The sequence below is a fragment of the Triturus cristatus genome, chromosome 2_1 (genome assembly GCF_964204655.1).
Source record: "Triturus cristatus chromosome 2_1, aTriCri1.1, whole genome shotgun sequence".
Classification (NCBI taxonomy): Eukaryota; Metazoa; Chordata; class Amphibia; order Caudata; family Salamandridae; genus Triturus; species Triturus cristatus.
The window spans coordinates 831,435,257-831,447,783 of record NC_140581.1 but is presented as its reverse complement, the minus strand read 5'-3'; the positions used below and the strand labels follow the sequence as shown (position 1 = coordinate 831,447,783).

At 46.0% G+C, this 12,527-nt stretch overlaps 1 protein-coding gene across 2 annotated transcripts in view; it reads right to left on the bottom strand.

Annotated features, from left to right (window-relative positions):
• FANCC (FA complementation group C) overlaps nucleotides 1–12,527 on the bottom strand; it is a 1,034,531-nt gene that overhangs the window by 41,524 nt on the left and 980,480 nt on the right. The window lies entirely within an intron of this gene.

Below are 12,527 nucleotides of genomic sequence, written 5' to 3'. Positions count from 1 at the left end.
ATGGATGAGGAGCAGCCGACTGAAACTGAACTCGGACAAGACGGAGGTCCTCATCCTCGGATCCACCCCCTCAGCCTGGGACGACTCCTGGTGGCCAACCACGCTAGGAACAGCACCGACACCCACCGACCACGCACGCAACCTGGGAATCATCCTCGACTCCTCCCTCTCCATGTCAAAGCAGGTCAACGCCGTCTCCTCCTCCTGCTACAACACCCTCCGCATGCTCCGCAGGATCTACAAGGGGATCCCCACCGAAACAAGAAGAACTGTGACCCAGGCCCTCGTCAGCAGCAGGCTGGACTACGGCAACGCACTCCACGCAGGTATCCCGGCCAAACACCTGCGACGACTGCAACGCATCCAAAACGCCTCCGCTCAACTGATCCTCAACGTCCCTCGCCGCAGCCACATCACCCCCCACTTGAGAGACCTACACTGGCTCCCCGTCGAACAGAGGATCACCTTCAAGCTACTCACCCATGCACAAAGCCTTCCACAACACCGGACCAGCCTACCTCAAAGGCCTACTCAGCTTCTACACCCCCACCCGCCAGCTCCGGTCCGCCAGCCTCGCCCTCGCCGCTGTCCCCCGCATCCAACGAACGACCACCGGCGGCAGATCCTTCTCCTTCCTCGCCGCCAAGACCTGGAACACCCTTCCCACCCACCTACGGCAGACCCAAGACCTGCTCACCTTCAGAAGAGTCGGCTCTTCGAGCAGTAGCAGCACCCCTCCCCTCAGCGCCTTGAGACCCTCACGGGTAAGTAGTGCGCTTTATAAATACAATGATTGATTGATTAAGACTTTATTGGAGATCATTTGGCATCATTCGTGCATGACAGCACTCCCTTTTGTCAGTATTTTAGGGAGTATACTCCAGTCATCAATGAGAGCTGTATCTTTCTTTAGCTCTTCACATACACGAGTGCCTGATTTACAGCTCGTAATCTTAATCCCAGATGACAGATCTAGTTTTGTCGATGGCCCTGAGGCTCCTTTCAAAAACCTCAAATGTCCTCCTAATTTTGTCTTAGTAGCAGGATCCCTTAAAGCTGGACTATTTGATGTTAGCGTCTGGATCTGCAGGGTAGGATACTGATTTTCGCTGATTTTCCATATTTTAATGCCCCATTTCTCAAATTGAGTTTTATTCGCTAAGATGTTGCTAATTATGTCTTCTCAATGCCAGGTTGTAAGAGTTATCTCTTTGTTGGGATTATTATGATCTTGCTTGAACTCAACTGAATCTAAGTCATCTGATGTTAAATCTTTGAATTCAGGAATTGCGTTCAGCAGTTTCAGAAAATTACCACGATTCAGAATATCATATGGACCTCTTGTGGTATACTGTGGACAAAATGCTAGTTTCATAGCTGTATCTGAGAATTCTTTAGCCTTTAATTTCTCTTTTTTTATATTACCATTTTTTCCATTTTTCGCCGACGTCAGCCGCAAGTCTGGAATGTCCCCTTTACCGGGCACAGTATCATCCACTATAATTTGTTCGGAGGATACTGTATGCTTGATGTTAGTTGCACTATTTTCTGGAAAGGTGACAATACTAGTAGTTTTCCGTATAACAGTATTTTGCTCTTCACAATTCCTCTATGAGCCAGGTCTTGTCCACTCACTTGTGAATTGGATGTTGCCAGAAATTTGAGACCATATGCTGTTGTGGAACACTTCGGAAGGTGGTTGTATTGGGGCCTGACCAGTTGGGTCAGCTGTAGTTTTGCTCCTGCAGGATTCCAAAGGTCTAAAGATTGGATACATTTCTTTCGTATTGAGCTCATTTGGCACAACGTTAATTGTGGATTTTTTAAAGTTTTTTGATTTATTGTGAGCTTTCCTTAGTCTTTTTCTTGCCCTTTTGGTTAAACCGTCTGTGTTTATATTAGGAACTGGTGTCTGGTTTGAGGTAATTTGTAGGGCTTTAACTTCGTCTACTGATGTTTGATCCATGGATTCATTTCCTTCAATCACGTCTTGGGATTTCTGAGACATATTTGATTTGGTCTCATCATTCAGGGATTGGATTTTCCTGGCTGCAACATTTCTTTTTGATGGAACTATATTTTGTTGCTGAGATTTACTTTTATTAGAGCTATGTTTATTTTTTGTTATTGAATTTCTTCTTATCACAATTTTTCTGCCTGTGAGTTCCAAGTTTCATCTGCGGGTTTCGTACTTGAGGCTTTTGTAACCAAAGGGGAACCATGGTTACGATCGGTCAAGAGTGTTTTGTTTTGTACAATTCAGTCTGACATCACCTTTACCTCTTGCACCATGGATCTCACAATGGTCGGTAGGTCTGAGATTTTATCGATTAATTGCGCACAGGTATATGTTAACAATTGGTCTTCTTTGTCTGATTGTGCTTTGGCTACCAGGTTTGATAGGTGAAGAAGTTTAGCATCTATTCCAGCTACGTGGAGGGTCAATAGGTTTAATAAATCCACTTGAATATTCAGTTTCTCCGAATGAAAATTAAGAGCGTTGGTAATATTATCCATTGTGTTAAGTAAACTGCCCCATATTCCACAATCAGGGCTATTTTGTTTATTTTCTGAGGCACAGGTTCTATCCCGAAAGTTTTCATCGTATTTGGCTAATAATGATAGGTCGGCTGAACTAAGCGGATTAATCAAAGAGTCTGCTTGCGCGGGTTTACTTTGATCATTTAAAATGAGCGCATTCTCAACTATGACTTTGCCTGGGACCAGAGTTGACTTGTTGTCTTTATTAATGATACTAGTTTCCAAAATTAAACTTGATAAGTCCATATTAAATAACTTTTTACTGCCATTTGGGCTGGAGGATGCCTCTGGGATCAAGGTTTGGCAGCCCCTGGTAGTTTCTGTCTTAGGTATAGTGAAGGAGGACATAAAGACCTCGTCACTTGAGTTTTGGTCCGGACCAGAGGATATATTGATCACGGAGTTAGTCTCGCTTTGACTACGACCTTGTGATATTAGCATAATTGTGTCTTTACGCCCATCGGATATTACAGTGGAAGACGTAGAAGCCATGGAAGCATGAACTTGAGCTTTTACAAGAATCTGGCGACTAGGTTGTGAGGTTATTGTTGAGATTTTCACAGTGGCTGTAGACAGACAGATCCCAGTGTTGTTGCTTACTGATTGAAAATCACTACTGTCTTTCATTGCCTCTGACTCTGGGGGAAGTAGGGCATCAACCAACATATGCCCTGAGCCAGGGCCTAAGCAGTGCAAAAACACTGTGTTAGTCTCAGGTGTTTGATCCCCCTTAGCACAAATGGATGCTGACGATGTTCCATTATCGTTAGTCTGGTTTGCAGATTTTTGCTGCTTAAAGAAACCTGTGATAGATGGTTGGCTGTCACGGACTCGAGAGTGTTGAACGTCTACAGGAGAATTTGAAGATACTGCTGGGTTGGCTGGGTCTTGAGGTGTGTCTCCTTTAGGGCTGCACTGACCGAGCAGCAGATCATCCCCAATGTCTAAACTCTCCTCATTCTTTCGTCGCTGTTTTAATTGGGGTCGTGGCAATGTCCCACGCTGATGACCAGACCTCATTGTGTGGCATAAGAAAAACCGTACGTCTTGTGCAGTTTTATACAGCCACTGGCAGTGATTCTTTGCTTCTCGCTTCTTTTTCTTTAGTCAAAGGGTGTTTAGTATTAAGATCCTTAGCTGGGTGTTGCTGGCTAAAGGTTGTTGGCAATTGAGATTTGGGTGTACAGTGACCGGTGCTGAGGAAGGCGGGATGTTTGGAAGCAGGGTACAAAGCACGATTAATGGGAATCACCGCTCTCCTCTCCTCAGCTCAGCTTCCCTTTTTTTTTTTTTTTTTTAACTCAGGCTCTCACCGTTCGCCCCCTCTTTATCTCTCCTTCTCACCGCACATTCCTTATATTTACTGGTTTCTGTATGCTGTATAGTGGGTGCCGGTCTTAAGCTAGGCTTTCATCACTTTCGCCGCTCACCTCTGTTCACCTCTGCACAGATGCACAGCTCAGCCTCCTCTGCTCTTGTGCTGTGCTGGTGCCGGAGCCAGTGGCAGTCCCTGAGGGCTCTCAGAAGTCTGCTCAGCTTAATCTGGCTCGGATTCACGTTGAGAATGAGTTTGGGTTTGCGGTCCACAGACCGTTATCCACACTGTCCTCACGTCCTCACACCCTGTCTGCCAGCCTCCCGCCTCCACCGCTAGTTTTTTTTCCGCTCCCCTCCGCCTGACGCTGCTCAACCGCCCACCCGCCTGTGGAGCACGGGTCTAGCGGTACGCTGCAGGCGCCTCTACCGCCTCTCCCGCCTCTATCCACCGGTTCGCAGCCACCGGCTCACAGGCAGCCCACAGCCCCCCACCGACCGCTAATGAGGGCAAGGGGCTAACGCGGTGGAATGAAGCAGGAGTACGCAGGAGCGAAACCGGTAACCGGGACCGGTAATCGGGACCGTTAGGCACAAGCATCAGACACCAGGCATAGCAGAAGCGTTCCGGGAGCGGGAACAGAAGCGGAGCGGGAGGTCTTCCTCGTCGTTCTCGGCTGCTCTGCTCTGCTACTGCTGCTGTGAAACCACGGACTGGATCCTGGTAATGGCTCGATACGCGTGGTTAGCGCGAGTGCTGAGCTGCCGGATAACCAATTATTTGGCGTGATACCTTTACTGCCTGTTACGCTGCTAATTGATTGATGACATCAGCACTCTACAAATTCACCTTCATTATATTACAAAGCTGCACTGTCAAACCAGACCTAAAATATTTCGTTTTCGGGGGAAAATTTTGATCTCTCCATCTTGCGTTTTGAGGAATTTCCTGTTGCGAGTGCTAGGCCCACCCACACAAGTGGAGTAATGTTTTTATTGGGAGACGTGTGGGAATGCTGAGTGATAGGACATTTGTGGATTCCCATGGATTCCAGTACTTTCCCTCACAGAAATGTGAGAAAAATATATCTTTAGTCAAAGTGTCAGGTTTGCAAGTGGTTTTGGGTAAATAAATCTAGTTAGGTTTCTCTGGGTGGCAGCTGAGCTCAGGCCCAACATCCATAGCTACCCACATAGCAAAACAATGGTCGGTTTTGAGTGGAAAACATTGATTTGTCCATGTGGTGGTTCAGGGTATATCACAAGTGAAATTGCGTTTTTATCGGAAGAAATGTGGGCACTGTGGGAGGTAGAAAATGTGTGGATCCTTGCAGATTCTGGAACTTTCCCTCAGAGAAATGTGAGGAAAATGCCAGTTTTTAGTCAAAGTGTCTAGTTTTCAGAAATGCCCTGTTTGGTAGGTTTCCCTAGGTGGCGGGCAGGCAAGTCAGGCCCAAAATCCCCACTTACCCAGTACTCTAAACCAGGCCATTTCTTTTCTCTAATTTTTTTAAGTCTCCATGTTGCCTTTTGGAGTGTTTTGTGTTGTTGGCACAAGGCCCAGCCATGCAAGTTGAGTACCATTTTTATAGGAAGAAGTGTGGAACACTGGGTGGTAAAAATTGAGTCGATCCCCACTGGTTCTAGAACTTTCTTTCACACATATATGTGAAGAAAATTAGATAAGCGGATTTAGCCAAAGTTTGAGGTTTTTAAGGTCTTAAGGGTAAAAATCATCTTGGGATCCACACAAGTCACACCACCCTGTACTTCCTGGGGTGTCTGGTTTTCAGACATTTCTGGGTTTGGTATGTTTCCCTGGATGGCGGCTGAGCTTGAGCCCAAAATCCGCAGTTACCCATATTTAAAAAGAAGGATTGATTTAGCAGTGGGAAATGTGATGTCCCCAGGTTGCGATTTGGGGCGTTCTGTGTCACGGGCGCTAGACACAGCCACACAGGTGCACTGCTGCTTTTATCCAGAGATGTGTGGTAACGCAGAATAGTAGAACATTTGTATTACTAATTGGATTCCTCTGCATGTTTGGCTTCCAAATGTAAGTAAGTGTGCACGAAAGAAGACATTTGGAAAAATGCCCTCTAAATCACATGACAGTATGGGTAACCCCAAAGTTAGATATGCACAAATAACCACTATTCCACAATTCAGTATGTCGTGTACATATCACAGGTTTCCTTGTCACCCATTTTTCATTCATTATATGTTACCATATGAATTGTTGTATGGTCGGAACATAATGAAAAATCATTATAAGCTATAACTCAGTTGTTATCAACACTATGCAAAAAGAAGGGGGGGACTAGGAGCGGTTAAGAAAAGAAGGTCCTGTACCCATGCTCCTAAAGAGGTAATCTACAACAGTGTGCCATCAGTTCCTAAAGAGAAAGAAGACTCCTGCACTCTTCTGTAAAATATACCCATGCTGTATTCTAACTATGATCGTATCTCACTTGCTAACTTTCTTATGCTCAGTGACACCCTGTACATGCACAACTGATAGTGTTTACTACGAGCCTTAGGACTTTTTGTGTCTCTGGTTTATGTTTACCACTCTGACTAAGTGAATAGTGATTGCATCACAGTAGCAATTTAATTGTCACGTCAATCACAGAACCTTTTAATATGCACCTTGACACACATGGCTAATTTTGGTATGGAGTTCTTATTAAGAAGTGTACCAATTATTCTTTCTTTGTGTCTCCTCCCCCCTCCCCCCTTTTTTCCCTTTCTTTTTTTTGTCTCCATTTCTGGTTTAGGTATTGAGAATACGAACAAAACGTTTCTCGGGCGCCTAGACGTTCCCGTTCCCTGACCTGACTAAAGGTTTTTTGGGGGGAGTATAGGGTGTCTTGCCTTGACTCCTTATAGCATTCTACATTTTCTAGGTCCTAATGAAGCGCATAGGGATCCATTAGGGACCCACTGGTTGCGCGAAACATGGCGACAACCACACACTCTTGAATATCACAAACATTTTTTCATGGGTTGAGAGCAGCGGGAATACACTAGCCCCTCCCTTTATTTGTTTAAGGAAAGTCTCCAAAACCCGTTATATTTTAATTTACCTAAAGGACCCCTCATTAGGTTCGCTTGGATAACGATAGGTAATTTTAACTCACTTCCACTTATCCACTTGGCCCACACATGCACAAATGCGGCAACTCCTAAAAGATCTCCATCAAAGAGCCCTCTTGTGGGGCCCGTGAGGGTCTGCAGTGCCACCCCCACGAGGAGCATAGCCCTATGATGATGCTTAACACTCGCAAGGGCGTATGAGGGCACAAGAACAGATAGGAGTTTTACCTCCACAGCAAGCATACTCAAACCACTTTTGGAGACTAACACACTGATTCACAACCATAATAGGTTGTTGTTTTCTTCTTTCTCTTTAGGAACTGATACCACACTGTTGTAGATAACTCAGTTGTTACTACTGGGTATCATGTGTTTTGGAGTGCATACACACCCTATATATCCCTGCAACCTAAAGGATATACCGGAAGTAAAGGTATATTACATTTGTAAACAGAAAATTACAGATGAAAACATTGTCACCAATGGCTAAATTTTCCCACTCACTTTCATTATTTTATTTCAACAATTAGATTCTATGGGAAAACCTTGAGGAATATACATAAACGACCTCTGATTTCAGAATTTTGTCTACTTTTCAGGAATGTATAGCTTTCTGGATCACCCATGGGTTTCAAACCTGCTTCCACCACAAACTGCAAGTAGGCTAAAACAACAAAAAATAGGAAAAATTGGACTACCTCTTAGAAAAAGGCAAAAACGGTGTTCACGAGCTCAGAACTCAACAGTCAACCAACAGAACAATACATTCAATGTTCAGCCCCGTGCTTGCCTTCTTAGGAAAAATAAATAACGTTTTAATCTCACAGAAGTCCAAAACAATACAAAATCCAATCTAGCAGTTGTCCTGTTCACGATTCTTACTTGTGATGCTACGCCAACTGATCCCCCATTGTTCTATCTCCAATGCGGATGACCTTTGATGAGTTTGCCATCTCAGGAATTATGGAAGAATTATAATCAGGCTCAGGTGCAGATTCTGGTGCCCCAAAAATCAAATGACAAATCTATTTAAGTATTTTGGGTTTCATACCCCTAATGGTTAAGTGTGTAGGAAATTAGTCTCTACTGTTCAACTTACACAGATCCGGCGGCTTCGTCTCCCCCCACACTTGGAGGCCTGTGGCAGTTGGAGGCAGTCCTCAGAACCTATGGAGGAGGCCGAAGCACTTCCACGGAGGTGTGGGCCTGGCTGCTGCAGCCCATCCAGATGATGCGATGGATGCAGCTCTTCTTGTTATGTTGACCAACATCAAAGCAGGTAGGGGCACCAACTGGGTCAATGAGATCACCAGGGCAGTTGCAGCCCTCACTAGGCTGATACATTCACAAAAGCTGTTGCAGGCCGACCAGGCTGAAGCAAATGCCACAGCAGTTGAAGTCCCAACTGGACTGACACAATGACCATGACAGTTGTAGCCCCAATAGAGCCAGTGCGTTCTCTTAGGTTTTTCTTGATTCCCTTAAGAGACCGGGGGAACCTCTGCAGCATGGTTTGTTACTGGATTTGCTCTCAGGCAGTCAGCTTTCTCTGGGTGTCCTTCCATCCAGAGACACGCTGGGCTTCTCCTCCTGGATATTCTCTACTCATGCATGGCCGGCCAGACTCCTCCTCTCGCTCTCAGAAAGAACTCAGCCTTCTAAGCACTAGGCATACCACCAGCTACACCAGCAGAAAGTGCAGACTTCAGTTGATGCCCTCCCATCTCTGGCAGACTAGCCTTTAGGTAGACACAAGCAGTGGCTGTACTGTAGTCTTGGCGTGCTCTTCTGAGAACTCCTTTTCTTGGTCCTAAAGGACTTGGAAATTAAATCAAGAAGTGTAGTTTTGGTCCGACTTCTATACACATTTTCTAGACAGAGTATGTTCATTTACTGTCTCAAACGTCAAACAACTATTTAGGGTGATTCTCTTTCAATTGCCCTTCTCAGGCTGCTCTTCAAACACGCTCTGTTTAAAGTGATATTTCTCACAGCAGGTAGCACTGTTGTGGATGGGGGTAACTCACCATCCACAACAGAAACTGCAGTCCCAGCCCTCACCCCTACATCCACCGATTGGCAGTGCTAGTGCAAAGCAAGAACTAATCAGCATCCCTTTACCTAAAGTCTCCATCCTCTTCATTTCAGTGTCTGGATCGCTACTCTCCAGCCACAGAAACGCAGGCAATAGCTACCATTGTCTTCATCCTCCATCTTGTGCAATGCCAAGTTAAGGGCCTTCAATACAATCTCATAGACTTCAGATTGCATCACACAAAGAGTTCTTCTATTACACATGTGCTACACACACTACACATGCACTTGACATACAAAACCGATGTCAACACAAGGTTCTGAGCATTTAATGAAGAGCAGGGGCCCGATTCACAGAACAAACTTAAGACAAAATCCTAAACTTAGTACCATTTTGGTATTGACAGAATGCACTTACTACTTCTGGTATTCACAGAATGAACTTACTACTTTTGCGATTCACAGAATAAACGTACTACTTTTGCTATTCACAGAATGGATTTAAGACTACTAACTTTACGTCCGCACTCGGGCCGGAAATTCCGGCCCGGAAATTCCGGCCCGGAGGCGGGGCTTCCGGGCCGGAGGCGGAGCTTCCGGCCCGGAGGTGGGGATTCCGGCCAGTGGCGGATATTTAAAATCTCCACCTCTGGGCCGGAAGCTCCGCCTCCGGGCCGGAAGCTCCACCTCCGGACCGGAAGCTCCGCCTCCGGGCCGGAATTTCCGGCCCGAGTACAGACGTAAAGTTAGTAGTCGTAATCTGCTGCTACGTAGGGTGCTGCTGCCACCATGACTTCCCGATAATATGTAGCGCAATCAACATTAGGGATGCGTACATTTATCAAGCACAGCACCTACCAATTCAATGTACCGTGCAGGATTATATAGCGGCCTGCTGGGTCGAAGACATGAGCTTATGGTGAAAGGGAGTCCCCGTGCCCTCCCAAATCAGTACCCCTTGTGCATACTCAGAGTAATTTGTCACCTCCATGTTTACCAGAGACTAGAGATACAGTCACTCCATGTATGTTTTTCTTATAAAAAACAATGGACACTCAACAATGTTTTAAGTAAGCATACACTCGCCAACGCTTCTCCAGGCAGGCCAGGCCTCTTACATTCCATGTCATAATCTTAAATACATCAGCTGTCCTCTCCAGTTAACATCAAGTGAAGCCGCCCCCATTCCCACCAAGGTTGAACATCCTTTTTTAGTGTACCAGACATCCATAGTAAAAAACACCGGATATGTTTAGGAAGACAGCAGCGATTAGTACCCCAAACTCTAAAACATCTCAGAATCAACCATGAATGTAGGGGAGCCTTGTACATGTTGCAAAACGGCATCTTGGTCCCTAAAATTGAAAAGGTGCACAATGATAGCAGATAGCGGTACGCCTGGTCGGAGTGGGGGCACCAATATCCAGTGGGTTTGTTCGATTGTGAAAAATTTGGAAAGCCGCCAGACAAGGAGGTTGCCAGTGATTCAGCCTTCCAGAAATAGCTCCGCTGATTGTCCCTCCACTCTCTCCTAGAATCCCCAAAAAGCAGAGGCTGTTTCACCGGAATCATCCTTCCGCATCTTCGGTGTGCTCCTCCCGGCACATGGCAAGTCTCTTTAGGGAGGAAACAGTTTCTTTCAGGCCCTTCATATCAGTTTTCAAGGCCCCTACATTGTCCTCCATGACTGTAATGTGATCCGCTAATTTTCGAGGATCCACACAGAGAAGATTTACATCCAGAGCCACAGAGTCAATTTTATTAGCTAACTCCGCGCGGGATCCATGAATAGCTGTGATTACATCCAACAGTGTTAGTGCCGGACATGGTGCGCCCCCGGTGGATGAGGTAGAGTTTTGATGTGGACCATCGGCAGGTGGGGTACCAGGCTGCACGGCCTGAGTGTAGTTTTGGATCTTATTGGATTGTCCAGATAGAGCTGTCTTATCCTTCACCATGATGCAAAGAGCGGCACCCGGGGGCCCTCCCTTATCACCACTCTAGATTTGGAAACCACGACCCCTAAACTGCAGTCCTCAGAGTCCAAGGCCAGCGATACTGGCCAGGTTCTGCTCCTCCAGTTACAACACACCAGGGGCCGTCCACCGACTCCCTTCAATTGCCTCCGGTGTTAACTTCTCCGTGTGATCACCAATGGGTTTCTAAGCCCTACCTTCATCCGGTCTCTGTGCTGTCAGCCAGGTCAGTTAGGTGTTTATGGAGTCTCTCCTTTCCCCTGCAGTGCAATCAGCTCGAGTCTCCACTCATATCCAGTGGGGAACAGAGGGCACACAGTGTTCCTTTAATGATCTGTAGAGGGCAGGAGCAACTTGCCCATCCTGCAAACCCTCCTTATTTGTCCTACAGTCTGAAGGCCTCAGGATTGAGCCTAACACTGAGCGGTTAATATGTACAATCTCTGCTCCTCAGAGTGTGGGCATACCTTCCATTTGCAATGCGGCCTCCCGCAGCACCAGCCGGGTTCCAGGGTAGGCCCCCCTAGTGTTTTCATTGCTGGACCAACCGGCACTCCTGACGGCAGTAAACAATCTTTATTGTCCGCCCAGCACTTGCAAAACCAGTACTGTATCAATAGTCTTGATATTCAAATGCAACGTGGGTGGGCATTTTTAGAATGTTAATATTTATGGAAAATCACACTGACAACATTGTACTCCATTGTGCATTGCAAGTAAATGTAGACAGGTTCAAACTTGCAATTTCAATGACTATGTAATAGTGCACTCACGATGGCTTGTTAGCTAATTTATATGGGTTAATGTGTTACAAAAAACACCAATTGAACATTTCTTAACAATATTTTCTTAGGAGAACACCCCTCCCCAAATAAGAATGGGTGAGTCTTGCTTGCAAGCTCAGTGCAGTTCATCCCACCACCATCTCGACCCAGAAGTGGTGCAAATGTAGATGGTAAATAACAGTGCTAAACAAGGCTAAAGCTCTGATCACAATTTGCAAACTACATGGGAAGCATATCAAATGTCCGGCAGCGATATCCCTTTAATTAAGGTTATTTCACGGATGATTTGAGTGAACTCATGCTTTTCTAAATAATACACACCAAAGCCTTGATTATAAGTAGGGTGGAGAGGTATTCCCAGGAGGAATTAGAACCAGACCGGGTTCATGCACTCATTTTTCATAGGTTCAGGAATACCATACATGATTTTACCACCTGGAAAATTCAGTGGTACAAACACATGAGACTCAGGCTGCAATCGAACCTCTGCCTTGGCTTCCTCTGACCCCTTTCCATAGCACGGGGAGCAGTGGAGCACAGAAGGGTAGCCTCTGCCGGCTCACTGTGTCCGCTGTCCCCTCACGACCAGGCCAACCCCTGCCTACTACCACCCACACCCTTCTCCTGCCCCCTACCCAATTCAAATTACCACCTGTTCAGATCTGGTGGTAAATGCTGTGATTACTCAAGGAATGGGGACACCATATGTGGATTTGGACCCAGTAAATCCAGGTCCATATGTTACTACCCATTCCAGGCGTGGATACTCATATTAGCCGGA